This window comes from Triticum aestivum, chromosome 2D (genome assembly GCF_018294505.1).
Source record: "Triticum aestivum cultivar Chinese Spring chromosome 2D, IWGSC CS RefSeq v2.1, whole genome shotgun sequence".
Lineage (NCBI taxonomy): Eukaryota > Viridiplantae > Streptophyta > Magnoliopsida > Poales > Poaceae > Triticum > Triticum aestivum.
The window spans coordinates 187,406,113-187,416,157 of record NC_057799.1 but is presented as its reverse complement, the minus strand read 5'-3'; the positions used below and the strand labels follow the sequence as shown (position 1 = coordinate 187,416,157).

The window sequence follows — 10,045 nt, the reverse complement described above, 5'->3', positions numbered from 1 at the left end:
CTGGAGAGAAGATGAAATGACTTCTTCCATTTAATTAAATGAAAAGGGTATTTGAAAATATTTGAATCTCATTTGGAACTATTTTCAAATTCAGAAACTTTAAGCAACTCAATGATTTTCATGAGAGAAGATAAAATGACTTCTTCAAACCATATGAAATATGAGTTGGGAGTTTCAAAGAATCAAATTTAACGTCCCTTTAAAATTATTTTCAAATTTGGAGTTATTTGAGTCTTATTCAAATTCTTTTTTTCTCCAAAAATAAAATATATGGAAACTAGGGTAAAATGATTCCCTACATTAGAAAATTGGGGAGAAATAAATTTGAAATCATTTTGGTATTTTTAAAATGACTTTTATGAGATTTTATTGCAACAGTAGCACTCTTTGATTTATTTAAATTTTTGAGGATTTTATTTGATGCTAGAATAATGTTCACGTTGTAGACAATATTTTTTGAAAATTTTGATATATTATATGCTATATAATTTTTTTATTTATTTTGTTTTTATTTTGTTTGTTTGTTTGGAAAAAAAATCTCCGCCGCCGAACTGGGCCGGCCCAACAGGCCGCGGCCCAGCCCAACCGCGCGTCCCCGACCTCCCGCTGGACTTCGCCTCCAGTACGCCGCCGCCGCCGTCCCACACCAGGACTCCGCCGCCGCCTTGCTTTGCCCCTCCTCCACGCCACCGCCGCCTCCTCCCTCCTATAAAGCCGCGTCCGCCGCCCCTCTCTCTCTCTCCTGCATCTCGCCGCCGCCGTCCTCTGCCGATCCGCCGCCGCCGCCTGCCTCGCGCTGCTGCCCCACGTCGCCCGGTCTGCTGCCGCGCCGTCCGCGCCGCTCCGCCGCACCACCCCACGCTGCCCCGCCGCCTTCCCCGCGCCGCGAAGCCGCTGCCGACGCCGTCATCGCTCCTGCCCCGCCTCGCCGGAGAAAGCCGCCACCGCCACCAGTTCATTCACCCGACCCGGTATAAACCGAGAAAAAAACCCGCTGGTTTTTTTATATAGTTCGGTTTTTCTTTTAGATCGGTTTTATATTTTAGGTTTTGTTAAAAAGTGAGCGTTCACCCGTTTAGATCTATTAGCGAACAGTTTTCATTCGTTAGGTTCTGTTAGCGAGCGTTCGCTCGATAGTTTTCCCTTTTTCTTTTTATTTTCAGCCAGGGACCCATTCGTGAATATTTTATTTACAGATTAGTCCCTGATTTTCAAACGTTCGCTACTTTTTACTGGCTTATCCAAATCCAACGAAACCAATGCCTACTTCCTCGTTATGATCTCATCTATCCAGGTAATCAACTTAAACATGTTTTTGAAAATTTAAAATTTGATATTCAAACAGATTTGTGTTTGAACTTTTTTTGCTCGTAACTCGAGTTTTATAACTCCGATTTAATTGATTCTTTTTGCAAATCAAAGCTCTTGACCTAAACTTTCTGATAAGGCCAAATTCACATAATTTTGGTACTGTTAGAGATTGTTTTATGTTGCAAGATTTATTCGCTTGGTTTTGATGTTTTTCGAATTGTCTTCTTCATTCTTTTCGATTCTTTTGCATGATTGCTTATGTGTGGTTACTATTGCTTGCTCATGATAGATTGACTGGAGTGTGACGAGTAGAACTATCAGGAGTTATGAGTGCGAATCATCTTCATCATCAGTACGAGGCAAGTTCACACTTTGATCATATCCCTTTCATACCCAGTTTTTTTATGCATTAGTTTCAACCCTCAAACATTGCATGAGTAGGTTTGATAACATGTGGGTATTGGGAAGTAGTTGATGAGGTAGGAACCTATTGTCCTGCATTCAAACCTTGGGAGTTACTTCTTCGTTATGCTCATACTGCTCTGTTATGCTCGTAGACGTGGATTGGTTGAGTGTATTCATGACAGATGTGAGAGTTATCATTAATGGTTAACTTAAGGTGGCTACTTTAATACACATCTGGGTGGATTGGTTGGGGCACCCTGGAGCACCCAGTGGTTTGCCCGGGCACCTGGAGAACCCAGTGCTTGCCCAAGGGGATCCCGGAGGACCCGTGTGATCACCCTATAGAATGCCACCCAGGCTCAAAGGGATCATAAGATTATTCATGCTAGAAACTTCCGTGTGCAGCCACAAGCCATTATGGGCTCTGGCATAGTTGAGTATGTTGCATGACCTCTTTCAGTGGTAGGCTAGCAGATGTAGAGGGAAAGTAGGTGTAACTGTCTACCCAGAGTAAAGGGTTAATGCTTCTAAAAGACTGTGTCTCGGTCATCCGTTTCTCAAACATCATGTAGTGCGAGAAATCCAACGGAGGAGATCGAGTCTTGTGGGGAAAAGTGCGCAAACCTCTGCAGAGTGTACAAACTAATCATGATTAGCCGTGTCCCCGGTTATGGACATCTTGAGTCTCTGGTATTTGGATTATCATATGGATCTCAACACTTTATTTAATTAATTTGATTGGGTTAATGATTATTATTTTGGGGATTGAGTTGGAGGAACCTTCTCAATTTTTATCAATCAACTTTGTAGTTAAATAAAATATATTCCTTTGATGTACGGAAAAATTGGCTTTTCGCAAAAACATTATAATCATAGAGCCTCCACGAGCCAAATATGCATGTAGTGATAGCTATTATTCATCATTGCTCTATGGTGTGAATTTGCCAGTACATTCAATGTACTGACCCTTTGTGGCTGTAACGTCTCGTGTTGCAGGATTCTTACAACAAGTAAGTGATACGTTAGGGTTACGATTTCTACACTCAACTTTGCCGTTGGTGTTGATAGGAATCCACAACCTTGTTGTTACTTCCGCTATTTGGATTGAGGTAATAATATTTACGTTACTTTATACATGTGATTTACCTCTGTCATAAATCCTCGAGTACTGTGTGTGTCAGCATACCGATCCAGGGATGACACTTAAGCACAGAGACTTGACCGTCTGAGGTAGGGTCGCTACAAATATCTTGCCTTCGGATCTGTGATCGAACCCAACAGTTTTCTTTGGGTATCCTATGAAGACGCATTTCTCCAATTTGGGTTCGAGCTTATCAGGTGGAAACTTCTTCACATAAGCATCACAGCCCCAAACTTTAAGAAACGACAGTTTAGGTTTCTTGCCAAACCACAGTTCATACGGTGTCGTCTCAACGGATTTAGACGGTGCCCTATTTAACGTGAATGTAGTTGTCTCTAATGCATAACCCCAAAACAATATTGGTAAATCGGTAAGAGACATCATAGATTGCACTATATCCAATAAAGTACGGTTATGACGTTCGGACACACCATTATGCTGTGGTGTTCCAGGTGGCATGAGTTTGTGAAACTATTCCACATTGTTTTAATTGAAGGCCAAACTCGTAACTCAAATATTCACCTCCACGATCACATCATAGAACTTTATTTTCTTGTTACGATGATTCTCTACTTCACTATGAAATTCTTTAAACTTTTTTGCATTTTTTGGCATCAATATCATGAATATGTGTATCACTACGATCGAGATTCAATAAACCATTCACCTTGGGTGTATGATCACAGAAGGTTTTATTCATGTAAACAGAATAACAATTATTCTTTGACTTAAATGAATAACCGTATTGCAATAAACATGATCCAATCATATTATGCTCAACGCAAACACCAAATAACATTTATTTTAGGTTCAACACTAATCCCGAAGGTAAAGGGAGTGTGCGATGGTGATCTTATCAACCTTTGAAATCATTTCCAACACACATCGTCACCTCGCCCTCAACTAGTCTTTCGTTCATTTTGTAACTCCTTCAGTTACTAATCATAGCAACTGAACCAGTATCAAATACCCAGGGGCTACTATGAACACTAGTAAAGTATACATACATAAAATGTATATCATATATACTTTTGTTCACTTTGCCATCCTTCTTATCCGCCAAGTATTTGGGGCAGTTCCGCTTCCAGTGACCATTTTCTTTGGAGTAGAAGCACTCAGTTTTAGGCTTCGGTCTAGCTTTGGGGTTCTTCATGGGAGTGGCAACTTGCTTGCCATTCTTCTTGAAGTTCCCTTTCTTTCCCTTGCCTTTTACTTGAAACTAGTGGTCTTGTCAAGCATCAACTTTTGATGCTTTTTTTTATATCTACCTTCGTCAATTTCAGCATCACGAAGAGATCGGGAATCGTTTTCGTCATCCCTTGCATATTATAGTTCATCACGAAGTTCCAGTAACTTGATGATAGTGACTAGAGAACTCTGTCAATCACTATCTTATCTGGGAGATTAACACCCACTTGATTCAAGCGATTGTAGTACTCAGACATTCTGAGCACATGCTCACTGGTTGAGCTATTCTCCTTCATCTTGTAGGCAAAGTACTTGTCAGAGGTCTCATATCTCTCGACTCGGGCATGAGTCTGAAATACCAATTTCAGCTCTTGAAACATCTTATATACTCTGTGGCGTTCAAAACACACTACACCACAATACGGATGCAATGGCATGTAATCTGCCGGGAGAAGACCCTTACGAGGGCAGAAAAACTGCCAGGATGGAGTTTCTCCCGACAGATAGAACTGCCACAAGAATGGCTGCCGGGGATCATATTTCCGGCAGATACAGATCTCCCGGCAGTTCCACTGCCGTGTAGCCCTGTTCTCCCGGCAGATACATGTGTATGCCAGTAATCCAATTGCCGGCAGTTAAAACTAATCCCAGGCAGACGGTCTGCCCTTGACTTTTACTTACCCCGGCAGTTTTTCTGATCCGGGTAGCATATATACTTCTAATTTCTATTCATACAAGAATTCAGTCAAGATTCAATAGCAGATCTCAAACACATAATGACTTCGTATATATCAGTACTTCAAGAATCATACATGCGTTCAGTAGCATCCAGCTGCATCGATAAACAGAATTTACACAAGACATACATGCGTTCAGTAACATCAGAAGTGACAAAAGACATACATGCGTTCAGTAGCATCTGGCCACATCAATAAACAGAATTTACCCAAGACAATAAGACTTTATTTTCTTCAAACTAAGCTAAACAAATGGTTTGAGCTTTGATGCACAGCTGAAGCCATGTCCAGGAAGACAAATTGCTTGTTCGCAAACGTTTGTTGAATGACTTCATGAGATTTCTTCTAAATACCAGACTTGCCAACATCCTGTGAAACAACATCATTCAAAGAGTCACCAAACTTGCAATGCTTTGAAGATCGCAGCTCAACCACACCCCACATGATTGTGGAAGTATATCACTTGCCGATAGCAACCATGTGTTTAACATCATGTCAAAAAGAACTATTCACTATTCCTACTTCAATCTTAGTTTGCACATCATGTGATTGCGACGAATCTAAAACTGAGGCACAATGCAGTAATATCAATTGTTTTTTTTATGGAACGAGTAAGGGAGACAACCCCATCATGTAATCATTGCAACATTCACACCAGTGATAAGTTACTACTGCGCATCAAACTACTGAAGTAAATTGCTTACAATTTCAGCTGCTTCCTGTATGTATCCCATGTCCTCTAAAACGAGCAAGGCCTTGCCACCATCTTGTCTGTCATGGCAAACCTAGGAATCTAAAACTAAATATTAGTCATAAGAACAGCTTTGAGGGCTGAAATTTTTAAACTCATAGGAATGAAAGTGAAAAGATAATTGAAGCACTTGTGTTGCGGACTGCATTAGAACACAAACCTTCTCTCTTATATAACTGTCTGTCATTCAATAACCAGGTACCGCCCCAAAATTTCGCCTTCCAGATATATAACAGTCTGTACTGTTGTAGTCCATACCTTCAATTGCCTGTCCCTGGATGCATGTTAAAGATTACTCAAAGTACCAACAATATCAAATGTTCAAAGGTACTAGCAAAATATAAATCAAAATTACATTGCAGAGACCAAAATTATCTCAATTCCTTGTCCTATACATTTTCCTATACAGGGATCTCCAATGGGAAGGGTACTGTAGATATAAACTATGTAAATAAAAACAAGGAGAAATGTGGACATTCTTGCATCTTACAATTGTAACATGCTGTCACGACCCTAGGTTATGGAGGGGATGATCTTGGGTGTCAGGAAGGCAAGGACGAAAGCGTTTAGGCTTGGGCGCCATGATCCCTTGGGTGATAGATCTGTTCTCAAGGTAACCCTCCTCCTTTTCTCTATTTATTCTTTCACAGCTGATTACACCCTGCCTAGCTTTATGGCACAGTTTGGCGGCAGTTTAGGGAAGATATGAACCAACTCAAACTAGGAAAGATCTAAACAGATTCTGAATCAACCCAACTAGACTTGGAAACCAAGAAAGACCTATCGGCTGGGTCCAGGATTCCATGGCGTCCCACATATGTCTATACTAGAAGCTGCCGCGCGCTTTGTCGGAGGCACAATTTAGACGCAAGAGGAAAGAGAACGTTAGTTAAGCGCCGACCACAAAAACAATTGACCATGCCATCCCATCCACCCCATCCATTCCCCACCCCACGGCACCAACATCGGGTTGCTTATGTGTTCTTATAGAGTCCAGTAGCACTACCCCGTCTCGATTTATATATTGGGACGACCAATTAATATAGGTTGGCCAGCTTTAGTTTCTTTTATTTTTTACTCCCCTGTTCCGAATTACTTGTCGCAGAAATGGATAGTCCGCAGCTAGTAATTCAGAAAGGGGGGAGTATTTATGTTGCCTTTTTACTTAAGTTCTAAAAACAACTAAATGTGTAAGTAAATTCAGAAGGTATTTTAGAAAATGTTCATATATTGTTTAAATATGTTCGTACATTTTAAAATATATTCATGTTTTATAAAGTGTTCACATGATATGTTCGCACTTTCTAAAAAATGATCATAAATTTTAAAAAGTCTCCATGCTTTAAAAATGTCTACACATTTGAAAAATGTTCATACAGTTAGAAACCGTGTTCATGTATTGCTTCAAACGTGTTCACACATTTAATAAATGCATAAAGTTTTAAAAGTACTCATGTATCTACTAAAAAATGTTCACATTTAAAAATAAGATTCATGATATTTTAAAATGGTCACTGAGAGTCTTTAATTGGGTAGATGTGGTAATAGACTCTTTTTTTCTTAACCGGACAAACCCAGCTGCCCATGTATACAAGAAAAATAGACATGCATAGAATCAAGCTGTCCACACCCACTATCACCGGCCCATGCACTCTTCACACACCTCGATTCACCGGAAGAGCTTATTTCAAGGGAGCTTAGTAACTCTATAGATATCCACAGTTTAGCCAGGCTAGCTATAGGCTAGTGTAAATAAATCCTTACATGGAAGTTCCCTGCCCAACAGAAATGAAAAATGACACACCGCTAATTTGCAAACCAGTTCTAATAACAAAAATTACTCTAGTATCCCATTAACATGTACTCACTCTGTAAACTAATATAAGATTGTTTAGATCAAGCACTTCTGCTCTATTCAAAGACCCAGACTGCAAAAGTAGACCCCGAAACTATACCACAATGGAATGGGATTATAAGATCTGTGGTAAATCATGCATATTTTGTTCACATCTGTGCTTTTATTTATTGCAAAAATTTATCACTAGAGCAATCAACTTAATACAGTTCCTAAACTACTGAATTAGTTAAAAGAGATCAATGTGATTTGCAAGAATTTAGATCGGAGAAGTAAAACATTAGTATAAAAAGCTAATGAAACAGATGTCAATTACTGTATTTTATTTTAAAAATATCTTAACATGAAAACAACATGGGTGGATGTTCAGAGATGAGAACCATGCATGTTACAGAAAAGAATTCCATGGGATCCCCAGTTCAAACATCAAGAACATGAGTCTTTTATTCTTCAATTAGTGAAATGGATACGCTCATGTGCAAGCTCCATAAACAAAGTTTTACACATCTAGCCTTCCTAATCAATTGAAGAACTCAACACACATTGTAGTTATCTAATAAATCAGACCAGCAAAACAGATTGTCTAAGGCAATTTAAAATCATGACAATTGTAAAAGAAAGGAAAAGGGAGACTCTAGAACCAATTAACATGTCGAGAAGTTAGATAACCCAAATAGTTCCGAGTGGATTTTAACCTACAAACCCGTTAATTAAGGATATGACCTGGTTGGTTTAGTTTAGAATGGTTTAGTTTACGGAATTATGACAGCGAGGGTATGAAGTTTTGTAGCATTCAATAATCTCATCCTTGTGACAAAACTTACAAGCTTGATATAAAACTTTTTGAACCAGAGAGAAAAAATAACTTTAAATATTTTCCAAGTACAAACCAGCAACATCTATTTACTATGTAATAAAATTAATAACATCAAACCAAGAGAAGATAAAAAAATGAACAGGACACAGGAAAGGATATGGCAGCTGACATGTACTTCTACTAGAAATCTTTCAGACTTTCAGTGTGTATATATCTATAGCCATATTACTACGGCTGATTATAATGACAGATTTTGACACTTCCAAGTACAATTCTGATGTATAGTAAATAGTAAGCAATAAAATGCAAGGTCAAACAATTTGTAAACATGATATGCTTCCTTTTCCCCCCAAAACTAACAGAACACCTATTTCTACTAGCATCATTTTCGACTTTCAGTGTGTATAAATGGCAAGATTCCTATTTTGTACAAAATACTAAACACTGTAATGCCAGGTCAACCACTTTTTACAACTGAAAAATAGGTACTGGACCATGCATAGGAAACAAAAGAAGGCAGCACCTATGCTCTTCATAAATGGTTCTATGGCAGACAGGCCAACAACTCTGTTTCATGAACAGCCCAATAACAAAAGACTAAGCTTCAGAATACACAAGTCACAAGGTCTGCAAATGCTCAGTTCCAGGACATGTAAAAGCATGTACGATAAATTGTATCAGTTCAGAATTTTGAAAAAAAAATCACTTTGCTAATTAAGTTTGTCAGTGAGTATCGATATGCTTCCACTGCTTTACCCAACAAGTATGAGTATACAGCGCCTTCTGCAAGCCAATTAGCCAAATACCTACTTGTAAATAGGAAGTAATTAAGATATACAAGATGTATAGTGATGGCTCCCAGGAACTAGTACCATGAAAGAGCTGCTCGGAGAGGGGACGTAGAACCGCTGCCTGTCAGCGCCCTAACAGCACCGCGTCATCCGTCCTCCACAGCCCGCACGGAAGGTGCAGACCGCCAAAGAAGAAGAGAATCGGTCGATGTCGATGCAGCTCGCGGTCGACCTACTCGAACTCACAATCTGGTGCTTGCCACAAGCGCTCTGGAGGTTGAACCATGTTCTGGACGCAGTGGCGCTGCCCTAGCTATGGTGGAGGGAGTCCACGGAGAGGCCGCCCGGGTCGGGCTCCTCGGGAGACACACGAATACTCTGGATATGGGCGAGGCGGATGTGAAGACGATGGGAAAGTGGCGGTGGAGAGGTGCACACTCGAGGTGGTGGTGATGAGGCCCGGAGCGGCCAGATCCAGCAGCACCGACGACCGGTGCGGCCAGATCCGGCAATGACTAGGCCGGGACGGTTCCATCCAAAGGCAGATTAGCGAGGTGGGGCCGTAGCAGGGAGTGTGTGGATCGGAGAGGGAGAGGGAGAGGGAGAGGGAGAGGAATAGATTTTTTTTTTTAGGCAGCGAAACTTTTATTCATTCGTCACAATGTTTACATGGACGAAGGGAATACCCTCGGGCTGGCCTAACTAAACATGGCGGCCAGGCCTGAGACCCAAGACCCAACGCATATTTCGCAAGGTTGTGAGCATCAAAGTTTGAGCTCCTAAACTCATGAAGTATCTTACAAGAAATAAAAGACAATGCATGCAACTTAATCTTTTGTATAACTGCACCATAGATCGATGCACCATCGCTGAAAATCTCCTCCACTGCTTCCCTGCAATCCGAAGCCATGTGAATTCTCTGGAGGTATAGATCATCAGTAAGGGAGAGGGCCTCTCTGATGGCTAAGGCTTCAAGCGTAGCTGGGTCTCCAATTGTCCAGTATACGACTGCCGACGCACCTTCAAATGTTCCCTCTCCATCTCGGCAG

General features: G+C 40.6%; 1 long non-coding RNA gene across 1 annotated transcript; it reads right to left on the bottom strand.

Annotated features, from left to right (window-relative positions):
* Positions 1–4,801: 4,801 nt before the first annotated feature.
* Positions 4,802–9,576, bottom strand: LOC123052466 (uncharacterized). The gene is made up of 4 exons (XR_006424728.1): positions 9,078–9,576; positions 5,694–5,807; positions 5,487–5,575; positions 4,802–5,151 (listed from the first exon to the last, which is right to left on the bottom strand). It is a non-coding gene; the product is annotated as an uncharacterized lncRNA (long non-coding RNA).
* Positions 9,577–10,045: the final 469 nt, after the last annotated feature.